The 11,306-nt window shown below is 37.0% G+C and overlaps 1 pseudogene across 1 annotated transcript; it reads left to right on the top strand.

Moving 5' to 3' along the window:
- The first annotated feature begins 6,543 nt into the window (after positions 1-6,543).
- Positions 6,544-7,419, top strand: LOC311590744 (vomeronasal type-2 receptor 116-like; annotated as a pseudogene). Its single transcript has one exon. The product of its transcript is annotated as a vomeronasal type-2 receptor 116-like (transcript).
- The last annotated feature ends 3,887 nt before the right edge of the window (positions 7,420-11,306 follow it).

Here is an 11,306-nt window from a genome sequence, read left to right as displayed (position 1 = left end):
TGCCCAAACTCTCTCAGATTTGAGAAGTGAGATGGATAAAAATGAAATCTGCATAGCATTTGTGGAAATGATCCTAGTCAGCAGGGGCTCATATCTTACCAAACCCTGGAAAAATCAGGTTCAGATCCTGGATTCATGAGCAAATGCAATTATTATTTATGGGGACTCTGATTCTCTGTTAAGCTTAATAGTAAATATAAAACAGAAGTTACTTACATGGAAAGTCTGGGTCCTGAACTCACACTGGGATCATTCAAAATTTGATGAATATTTCATGTTAGATTCATTACATGGGGCCCTTATTTTTTCACACCATAATGAGGAGATTACTCATTTTGCAGATTTTATACAGACAGCCAATCCTTCCAAATTCCCAGAAGACATGTATCTTCATTAATTATGGCACTTATTCTTTCATTGTTCATTTTTTAGGAAAGATTGTAAAATTGTGGACAACTGTCTACCTAATGCCTCCTTGTGATTCTTGCCTGGGAACATCTTTGACATGCCCATGACTGAGGAGATTTACAATGTGTACAATCCTGTGTATTCTGTGGCCCAAAGTCTGCATGAGATGACTCTCAAACAAGTACAATTTCAAGCCCATAGAAAAGGAAAAGAGATGGTATTCTCCCCACGGCAGGTAACGTCACTTCAGCTGAATTGTGACATTGGCAACATGACACTCTACAGGCTTATAAATGCACTCAAACTAGGCCATACATATTTTAGATTATTTTATTGAAAATATTCAAGAGAGACTATAAGGAGAAATATGTTTATTTCAATAGACAGTTGTATTACAATGGGCCATACAATATTTTCAGGGTAAATTTTTCAGTATGAAAATTCCAATTACACAAAAGAAGAGACAGAGAATTATCACAGTGCACCGGAACTCTTCTAAATGATTATATTATGTAAATGATGACTCACAAAATCCTTCATTTTACAGAATCAAACTATAAATATTTTCACATTTTAATTGTATATAACTATAATTTTAAAGAAGGTGAGAGTTTTCTCCATACATACTCATGATTTAAGAGTGTTTGGTTCTACCTTTTCTAGTTAAACTGATTTGAACATTTTGGAAGCACAGTGATGCTCCCATTATTCTTTGGTATTATTTATTCAATGCAATTAATGTCTATATTAAAGGCGTTTTTCACATCAAGGTTAAAACCAAGAAGAGATTCTCTCTGATTCTACCTCTGTTATATTTCTTTGGAGGCTATGTAAGATAAGTATGTGTTTCTCTTTTAGCTTCATCCTTTTATAAAGAACACATAACTCATCAATCATGTGGGGGACCGTGTAGTCATGGATTGGAAAAGGAAATCACATGCAGAGTATGACATTTTCAACTTTTGGGATTTCCCAAAAGGTCTTGGGCCAAATGTGAAAGTAGGAACATTTTCTCCAAATGCTCCAGAGGGCCAGAAATTGTCCTTATCTTTTCATATGATACAGTGGGCCACAGGATGGACAGAGGTGGGTGGCATCTTACCTTAGTATTTTCACCAGTGTGCATATTTGAAATTTACAGCCAGCAAGTTGTGACCATTGCTTGCTCATACAGGGTCCACTTATAGACACAAAATAACCACCAATATGAAGAATTGTCTTCCTACCTAATTTTGCTGGGTGAACTTTTTATTTTCCAAGCTTTTCATTTCTTTAATATCATAAATACCATACCTTTTTCAGAATTACCTTAAACATTTTCACAGGTCATCTGACAGAGGATTTATTTTTACCCCACCTTGGAAGGTTTTAACCAATGGTCCAACAAAACAAAACAGCATGATGGGAGTATGGGAGGGAGTAGGATCAGGAGGTGATGAGGGAGGAGCCTGCAGTTGGGATAGAAAGAATTCAAACTACAGAAAAAGCAGGCATCATATGTTGCTAAACTCACTACATGAGAATAACTCTGAGGCTGGCTGAGTTAAGAATGTCTATAGATATACAAAGCCTCATGTTGGTGATAGATTCTTTATGACTTATCATTAGACACCATTCTTAGTATGGCACGAAAGAACATTTGCAGATGTCTAACTTCTGCTCAGCTCATACAATGACAAGAGAACCAGCCTCAATTGCTCTGTATATCTCACACACCTCATACAATTATAATGTTAGAATTGCACAGTGCTTGTGAATATTCGATGGCAAATCCCATAAATACCTGACCATTTGCTATCACTCACTTTATTCTCAGATTCCTCTGTCTCTATGTAGTGAGAGCTGTCATCCTGGATTCAGGAAAACCCAGCTGGAGGTTAAGGCTGCCTGTTGCTTTGACTGCACTCCTTGCCCAGAGAATGAGATTTCCAATGAGACAGGTAATTGTCAGTCATGCAGAAAGCATTCCCACCTATCCATCATCTGCAATGGCTAAGCATACGGAAAACATCTGAAAGTGAGCTGGAACTAGCTCATTTCAGTGAAGGTATTCCTCTTTCTTTCAGCTGTTAGAAAATCACAGGTTATATAGAGTTCATTCTTCCCACAGAAATAATACACTCATGATAGTGAAATTCATACCTGCTTTATATTCTTTAACCACCGCAGATGAGGATGTGGCTGCCTACAGAAAACCACTCTATATCACCAGAGAAGTATGCTTCATTTCAGCATGCATTTTATCTTACTTTATTTTCTATTGCTATGACAAAGTATCCTGACCAAGAAACTTATAAAAGAAAGCATTTAATTGGCTTACAGTTTCATATAGTTAGAGTACATGTTGATACCCTGAATGAGACCAGACCCAATATGCTCAACTGTTTGAATACTTGGTCTACAGTCGTGGGGGAATTTGGAATAAGTAAGAGGTGTGGCTTTGTTCTCTCTCTCTCTCTCTCTCTCTCTCTCTCTCTCTCTCTCTCTCTCTCTCTCTCTCTCTCTCTCTCCCTCCCTCCCTTCCTCCCTCCCTCTCTTCCTCCCTCCACATACCCATGCTTATAGATCAGATATAAACTCTGATCAGCTATTTTCTCAGCTCCATTAATTTCTTCACCTTTCTATAATCTTCATTTGGAACTCTACACTTGTAAGTTATAGCCTTTCTTTAACAAGTTGTGTTGGTCATGATGGTTCTTCACAACAATGGAAAATTAACTAATAAAGCATGACAATAGGACCAGTTCAGAGCTCACATACTGATCCAAATGCAAGATACAGAAAATACATACTATGAATAGAAAGATCCTTAAAAGCCCTTCCAAAGACACAAATGTCCCAAAAGTGCCACAACTACTAAGCCACTATTTCCAAATAGTTCCATGAATGGACGGCAAAGCATATATATATGATGTAAAGGCAGGACATTCTTATTTAAACATTCACATTTTATGTCCTGATAAACATGTTCTTACGAGCATATCAAGATTTTATTTTTATACTTTAGTTTTGTAATAATTCTCTGTTATACAATATATCACCAGCATAGTCTCCCTATCATCCCCTCCTCCCAGTCACCATACCTACCTCCCCTCTCCTCCAAATCCACTGGCCTTCTGGTTCCTTTCAGAAAGTGGCAGACTTCCCATGATATCAACCAAATAAGATGCACTAAGGCGAAACACAAACTCTCATATCAAGACTCACCAAGGCAACCCACTAGAGAACAATAGGGTCCACAAGCAGGCCAAAGAATCAGGGGCACCCCCACTTCCACTGTTAGAAATCCTGTTTTAAAAAAAAATGTAAAAATACCTCAGCTTGTATGGAGACGGTGTAGCACAGACCACGCAGGCACAAAGATTGCTGCTTCAGTTTCAGTGAGACCCTATGATCTTTGTTTGGTTGATTATGGGAGTCATGTTCTCCTGGTGACCTCAAACCTCTGGATCCTATAGCATTTCTTCTTCTTCTAATGTGCAGTTCCCCAGGTTCCCCATAATGTTGGTTGGGGGTTTCTGCTTCTGCTCCCATCAGATGCTGGAGGAAGCCTCTGTGATGATGCTTGAACTAGGCTCCTATATATGAGTATAGCAGAATATCATTCAGAATCATTTCATTTACTTTTTATCAGAAGGGTTTGGTGCTACCTTAAATCTCTGAGCTATTCACTTTCAGGTTCCTGACCCTAACTTTTAATTGGATTATTTGGTTTGCTGATGTCTAGTTTTCTTTATTTCATCATATAGTTTGGATAGTTGCCGAATATTGACTGAGGAGTTGGTGAAAAAATTTTTCCCCATTCTGCAGGCTACCATTATGTCCTACTGGTGATGTCCCTTGCCTTGTGGAAACCTTTCATTGTCACGAGTTCCCATTGTCAAAGTTAGAGCCACTGCTGGCTCTCAGTGTTCTATTCAGAAAGTCATCAGTCAAGATGACCTGCCCATTGGTGAGAATGGGATACATCAGTCTTCCAATTTAATGTGTGTGAAGTTTAATTTGTGCTTTAACCTTTAGTAGAGTTTCATTGACAAATGTGAGTGCCGTTTCCCTTGGGGAATATATGTTCAGAATTGAGACACCATATTGGTGAGTTTTTCCTTTAATGTGTGTGAAATGTCCTCCATCTCTTTGATTAAATTTTGTTTGAAGTCTATGTTGTTAGATATTAAAATAGCAACACCAGCCTGTATCGTTGGTCCATTTTCTTGGAAAATATTTTTCCAAGCCTTTACTCTGAGGTAACGTTTGTCTTTGATGTTGAGGTGTTTTTCTTCCCTGCAGTGGAAGGATTTGTAATATTTTCATATCCATTATGTTAGCCTGTGTTTTTATTGTGAAATTCAGACTATTGATAGTGATGGATGTTAATGACTGGTTATGATTAATTCCTGTTATTTTGGTAGTGTTGCGGTTGTTGCTGCTGCTGCTGGTGGTGGTGGTGGTGGTGTGTGTGTGTGTGTTTCCTTTCTTTGGGTTTTGTTAGTGTGCAATTTACTCCTTGTGTTTTTATGAGTGTACCTAATCTCCTTGTGTTGGCATGTATCTTTTACTATATTCTGTAAGGCTGGATTTGTACATAGATATTGCTTAAATTGACTTTGTCATGAAATGTCTTTCTCTGTGGTGATTGAATGCTTTGCTAAGTATAGTAGTCTAGGTTGGCCTCCGTGGACTCTTAGCGCCTTAAAGACATCTGCCCAGGTACTATTGGTTCAGACTCTCTGTTGAAAGGTTGGGTGTAATTCTAATAGATAATTTTTTTTGTGTAGCTTGGCCTTTTTCTCTTGTTGCTTTTAATATTCTTTCTTAGTTCTGTACATTTAGTGTTTTGGTTATTATGTGGCATGGAGTCTTCCATTTCTGGTCCTATATATTTGGTACTTGGCAAACTTCCACATTTATAGGCATGTTCTTTTTTATATTTGGAATTTTTTTCTATGATTTTGTCAAATATATTTTAAGGCTATCAAGCTGAAATTATTGTTAGTCTCCTACATTTACTAGACCCATAATGTCCCAAATATCCTGGATGGTTTTGTGTTAAGAATTTTTAGATTTAACATTTTCTTTGATGAATGAATCTTCTGTCATTGTATCATCAACTTCAGAGATTCTTTCTTCTATCTCTTGAATTCTGCTCCTGATGATTGATTATGTAGCTCCTTTTGGCTTACCAAGATTTTCCATTCCAGAACTCATTCAGTTTGTGTTTTCAGGGCTTCTATTTCCATTTTCAGACCTGGAACAATTTCATTCACCTTTGTTTCTTTGTTTGTGTGTTTGTTGGATTCCATGGCTTTCTTTAAGGACTTTGTTGATTTTCCTGCAATTTTTTCTTCTGCTTTCCTTAATTTCTTTAAGAGAGTGTTTTTCTTCTTTATGAGCCTGAATCATATTTCTAAAGTTGATCTTAAAGTCATTTTCTTGTGCTTCACCTGCACTGAAATATTGCAGTCTTGATGTCTTAGGATAGTTGGGACCTGGTGGTGCCCTATGGCTTTGGCTATTTGTTGATGGTGTTCTCACACTGCAATTAAGAATCTAGATTTGAGGGGATTGTAGGTCTCAGTGCTGATTTCTGAGTTTTTATTTATTGCATGGTGTTTTTGTCCTTGGCTTTTGTTTCTCTTTTGGTCTTCAAGTCTTTAAGGCCTGAATTTCTGAAAGCTGACTTGAAAGTGTGTGTTCAGGTTGGGGACAAAGCTTCAGGTGACAAACGTGGCCTTTGGTGCGGCATGGGGTCTCTGTTCTTCTGACTGGTGTCACTTATGCCTGTTCTTCTGGCCATTCTCTTGGTCTTATTGAACTTTTCCTTTAATCTCCTTGCATTAGCAGTTTTCTGCTAGTATTCTCTATGTAAGGATATATTGTACACAGATAGTGTTTAAATTTTATTTTGTCATGAAATATCTTGTTCTTTCCATCTATGATGATGGAAAGCTTTTCTTGCTATAGAGGTCTGGACTAGAAATCCAGATCGGGCATAGTGTGATTTCCAACTGTGTGTATTTTGTTCACACAAAACGACATGGCTCAAATAACAATGCAGTGTGCTATACCTGGCAAGTGACATCCAGTAAAAAGAGAAACCTGAATGGGTATTCACAATCAACTGCATTTTTGGCAGATATGAATCAGTGTATGAAGTGTCCAGAATCTCACTATGCAAACAAAGAGAAGCACCAATGCTTACAGAAAACTATGATATTTCTTGCCTATGATGAGCCCTTGGGGAAGACACTCAGCTTCACATTCCTGGGCTTCTCCTCACTCACAGCTGTTGTTCTTCTTGTGTTTCTGAAACACAGAGATACTCCCATTGTCAAGGCCAATAACCAGCATCTCAGTTACACCCTGCTCATCACTCTGACCCTCTGTCTCTTCCTCTTCATTGGCCATCCTACCACAGCCACCTGTGTCCTGTAGCAAAACATTTTTGGACTCCTCTTCAATGTGGCTCTTTCTTCTGTGTTGGCCAAAACTATCACTGTACTTTTAGCCTTCAAGATGACTGCTCCAGGAAGAGTTAGGAGATGGTAGCTGATCTCAATGGCCACTAATATTATTATTGCCATCTGCACCCTGATCCAAGTCATTCTTTGTTGAATCTGGCTGGCAACTTCTCCTCCCTTTATTGATAAAGATGCTCACTTAGAACATAAGCAAATCATCATCATTTGCAACAAGGGATCAGATTTTGCCTTCCACTGTACCCTAGGATACATGGGAGCAGTGGCTCTAGCGAGCTATCTTATCACTTTCTTGTTCAGAGATCTGCCTGATACAGTCAATGAAGCCAAGTTCCTGTCTTTCCGCATGCTAGTGTTCTGCAGTGTCTGGGTCACCTTCCTCCCTATCTACCACAGCACCAAGCAAAAGGTTGTGGTGGCTATGGAAATCTTCTCTATCTTGGCTTCCAATGCATCACTCTTGGGCATCATCTTTGCCCCTGAGTGGTACATCATATTATTAAGGCCAGAACGAAACTCACTTCGTCACATCTAGAACAAAACATATGCTAGGAAGAAAGACCTTCTTAAACCCTAGCTTCCATGTTTCTTAAATAACATCTTTGAAGGCTGATTGATTTTCACCCTCTGAACAATAAAATATAAAGTTAGAATTTTCCCTTTGATAGCATTGGTTTCTTTGGGAAAACATTAGGGTATTTGGATTCTGCAGCCATCCTGGATTTTTTCTTTTTTTCTCTTTTCTGATTTATTTGTTTATTTATTTATTTATTGCATATACATTCATATTATTATACATATACTCATTAAACTACCTATAGCAAAAGAACCATGAAACAATCAGGAATTATACAAATGTTACAGTCTTGGTGTTTTAGTTATTTGTATTTGACAGCCTTGAAGAAAACATCTTTCCTATCTTGGTGCATCTAAAATTTTGAGTGTAAATAAATCTCCATCACATCTTGTAATTATCAACTTCAAATGTCTATCTACACCTTAAAACATCTTAGCCCCTAAACAACTAAACTTCATTGTAAAGCTAAGTTACTAGGTCTTCAACTCCATCAGAGACTTGAAAAGGAATAAACTTGATTACCTGAGTATATTGGGACTGCATGTTAGTAGATTTCCAAATGTGAAGATGTCAGGGATAGTTTTCTATTGGAATAGTCACCCAAACTCTATTATGTTGGAGCATTTTCTCCAGCCATCTGGCCAAATATATCTGACAAACATATTTGTGAGGCAGGAACTATTGAGGACTTGCTTACCCTATCTTGGCAAAGTTGGACAGGCAACTGTGCCTTCATCTAAGTTTGCTTCATTTTTGGCAGAATTCTGTCTGTAGTACAAATGAGGACAGTTTGTTCAGTGGCTAGTTTGCCACATTTGAAGCAAGCTCCATAATGAGATTTTTTGATGTTCATCATCTACTTTGAAGTAGGCTGGGTGTTGCTAGGCATTAACCTGTCTTATTGTCAGTGAATCTTTAATATAATAAAACATTTTAAATACCATATTTTGCATGTGTCTGGGGTTTTTAATACTATATCTAACTATCATACCTTATCTTTCTGTAGAATCATATCTATCTGTTGTACTTAAAATGTATATTCTTGTGATAAAATTTGATTAGTGATTTATATGGCCATGATTTGATCAGCTAACAAATAACTTGTATAGCTTATTTGTCCTAAATGGCCTGCATTAGCACTTTCAAATTAAGAAGATAAACCTTGTATTATAATTGATTTATATGGGTACAATAACTAATATTAGAGTAGAAATATTTATATATAATGTATGTGAAGAATAAACTTACATTTGAATTCTATACAAGTGTAATTAGAATTAAACTTATTTTGTATCTATGAGTGACAATTGAGGCATTATGTTGCAGAGTAGATTCACTAATCTCCTTTTTTTCTATCTTCTCTATATATTTCTATATTCACACTTCTCTCTTTTCAAGTCCTATCTCAAACCTAACAATGTAAAATAAGGAAAAAGAGAGACAACACTGAGTCTAAGCCATACTGTTTTCATGTTGACATTTATGCTACATTTTTTTGGCCTCCACTATTACTTTTGTGTTACTGGTTTAGTTTGCTGATGAAATCTTAATATATGAGTTTTTCCACTTAGTTGATTCACATATTTGATTAATTTTACAACAGTACCCAAAAAAGTATTTCCTATATCAATTATGTGTGTTAATGACAAGATTTGATATTTAATATAGAAATTTTGTGTCAATATATATTCTTTTCTGGTGTCTTTAAAGGAATTTCATAATAGTGTCATGCTATTAAAAAGAAGGAAATCCCAAAATTTGTGGACAAATCAATTGAGCTAGAAATGATCATACTGAGTGAGTTAAACCAGAAGCAGAAAGACTCAAAGGGTATATACTCACTTATATCTGCATAGTAGCCCAAAGGGCATGTCCCATGAAGGTTTCCACTTACCAGGAAACTGGGACAGAGGGGAGGACATACTATTGGGACTCTAGATGAGAGAAGCATGTGAGAATGGCAAAGTAGAAGGATCCAGAGGGTCCTACAAACCTACAAGTAGAATGTTACGATAGGCAAATTTGGGCCCATGGGTCCCGGTCAAACTAAGGTACCAGCCAAGGACAATACAGGGAGTAAACTTTAAACCCCTACCCAGATCTAGCCAATGGTCAGAACATTCTTCACAGTTGAGTGGAGCATGGGATATGACTTTCTCACGTACTCTGGTACCTCACCTTTGGCCATTTCTCCTGGAGGGGGAGACTTGGTGGCACTCAGAGGAAGGACAGCAGGTTACCAAGAAGAGACTTGATACCCTATGAGCATATACAGGTGGAGGTAATCCCCTTCAGGAACAGTCATAGGGGAGGGGAATAAGGGTAAAATGGGAGGGAGAGAAGAATGGGAGGATACGAGGGATGGGATAACCATTGAGATGTAACAAGAATAAATTAATAAAAAAAACACTAGTAGGAAATTTCTGTTCAATGTGAACCTTAAACATGTCCTTGGAGCTTGGCTCAGCTTGTATACATATACAATCACTGGCTTCAAGTATTACAAAGCCCAGTTCCTCACTCTCTCCTTACCATAAAGAAAGAGTGCTTAGATTGTAAATTTTGTTTGTAGAGGGAGGGTATCACTAATAGTGGTGACTCCTCCCTTGTCACTTGACAGAGTTACATTTGTAGCATGTATAGTTGACAGTGCTTGAGAACAGGAATAGAGGAATTTCCTAGTAGCTCATCTCTGCAATTCTTTACAAAAATGTCTTCTTTTTTTCTGTCTAAGTAGGTTGTTCTATGACACATTTATCACATTTACCTCTGTGTTTCTCTTTCAGTAATTTTACTAAGTATAATTGCATATTTTACCATGTGGTTACTGTACACATTTTGACTTTGTAGATTTCTGATAGTTTTGTCAAGCATAGCACTTTAGACTACTTGGCAACTCTGATAGTCAAAGTAACAGATGTTTCTTATGTTTAGTATGCAAGAGTCAGTGTTTGTGTCGTACAAGTTCTAGTCTCAACTTCTTAATGTATTTTACTGAATTTCCAATGGGAATTTTTTCTGTGTGGCAATAAAGGGCATCTTAAAAGGGGCTATTTGTATAGACAAAGATATCACAAAAGTACAATTTTTAAATGGAAATATAATTAAATTCAAATATGAATAAACCATTCAGGATAAAGGAGTATGCTGGATACTTACTGTTCAGATGATATGAAGAAAACTAGCAAGAGACAGGAATGATTATACTTCTTATAAAAAGAAGAAAGAAACCTTATATTTTTCATTAATTATTGCACATTTTAATTAAAAACTTATATAAAGATTTTCCACACACTTTACTCTTTATATTCTTCTGGTTTATAAACATGTAATACTGCCACATACAAATCTCATTGAGATTTCCAAATGTTTGTGCTTCTCAGTAGAGTAGTAGTCTTCTGTTAGCATAACTGGAGAGGTAGTCAAAAGATGTTTTCTAGAAGAGAACATATATTGCACACATTTGTCAAGTGTAAATTGCATATGTTTGTTTAGAATTAAAATAGGTGTACATTACTGGGATTCTTTTGCATACCATTAATCTACGTATGCATGTGTGGGGCAGATATATTCCTAGGCATTTGAAGCCAGACTGGCCTACACCAAAACATCATTCAAAACTATGGGAGCAGTTACATTACTATGTCATAAATGAGCATTGCTTAGGTTCATACATCCAAATGCATGTAGACATATATAATTTAAATTATTTATTTATTTATTTTACCTACTGATCATAGCCCCATCCCTCCTCTATTCCTTGTCCCATTCTCTCTCCCTCCACTCTGTCTTCATTCTCTGTCCTTCATAGACAGGGATCGCCCCTACCCACTCACCTCAACTCA

The sequence above is a fragment of the Acomys minous genome, assembly GCF_964271855.1.
Source record: "Acomys minous genome assembly, chromosome: 20".
Classification (NCBI taxonomy): Eukaryota; Metazoa; Chordata; class Mammalia; order Rodentia; family Muridae; genus Acomys; species Acomys minous.
The sequence above is the reverse complement of the archived record's forward strand: the minus strand, read 5'-3'. Positions and strand labels throughout refer to the sequence as shown.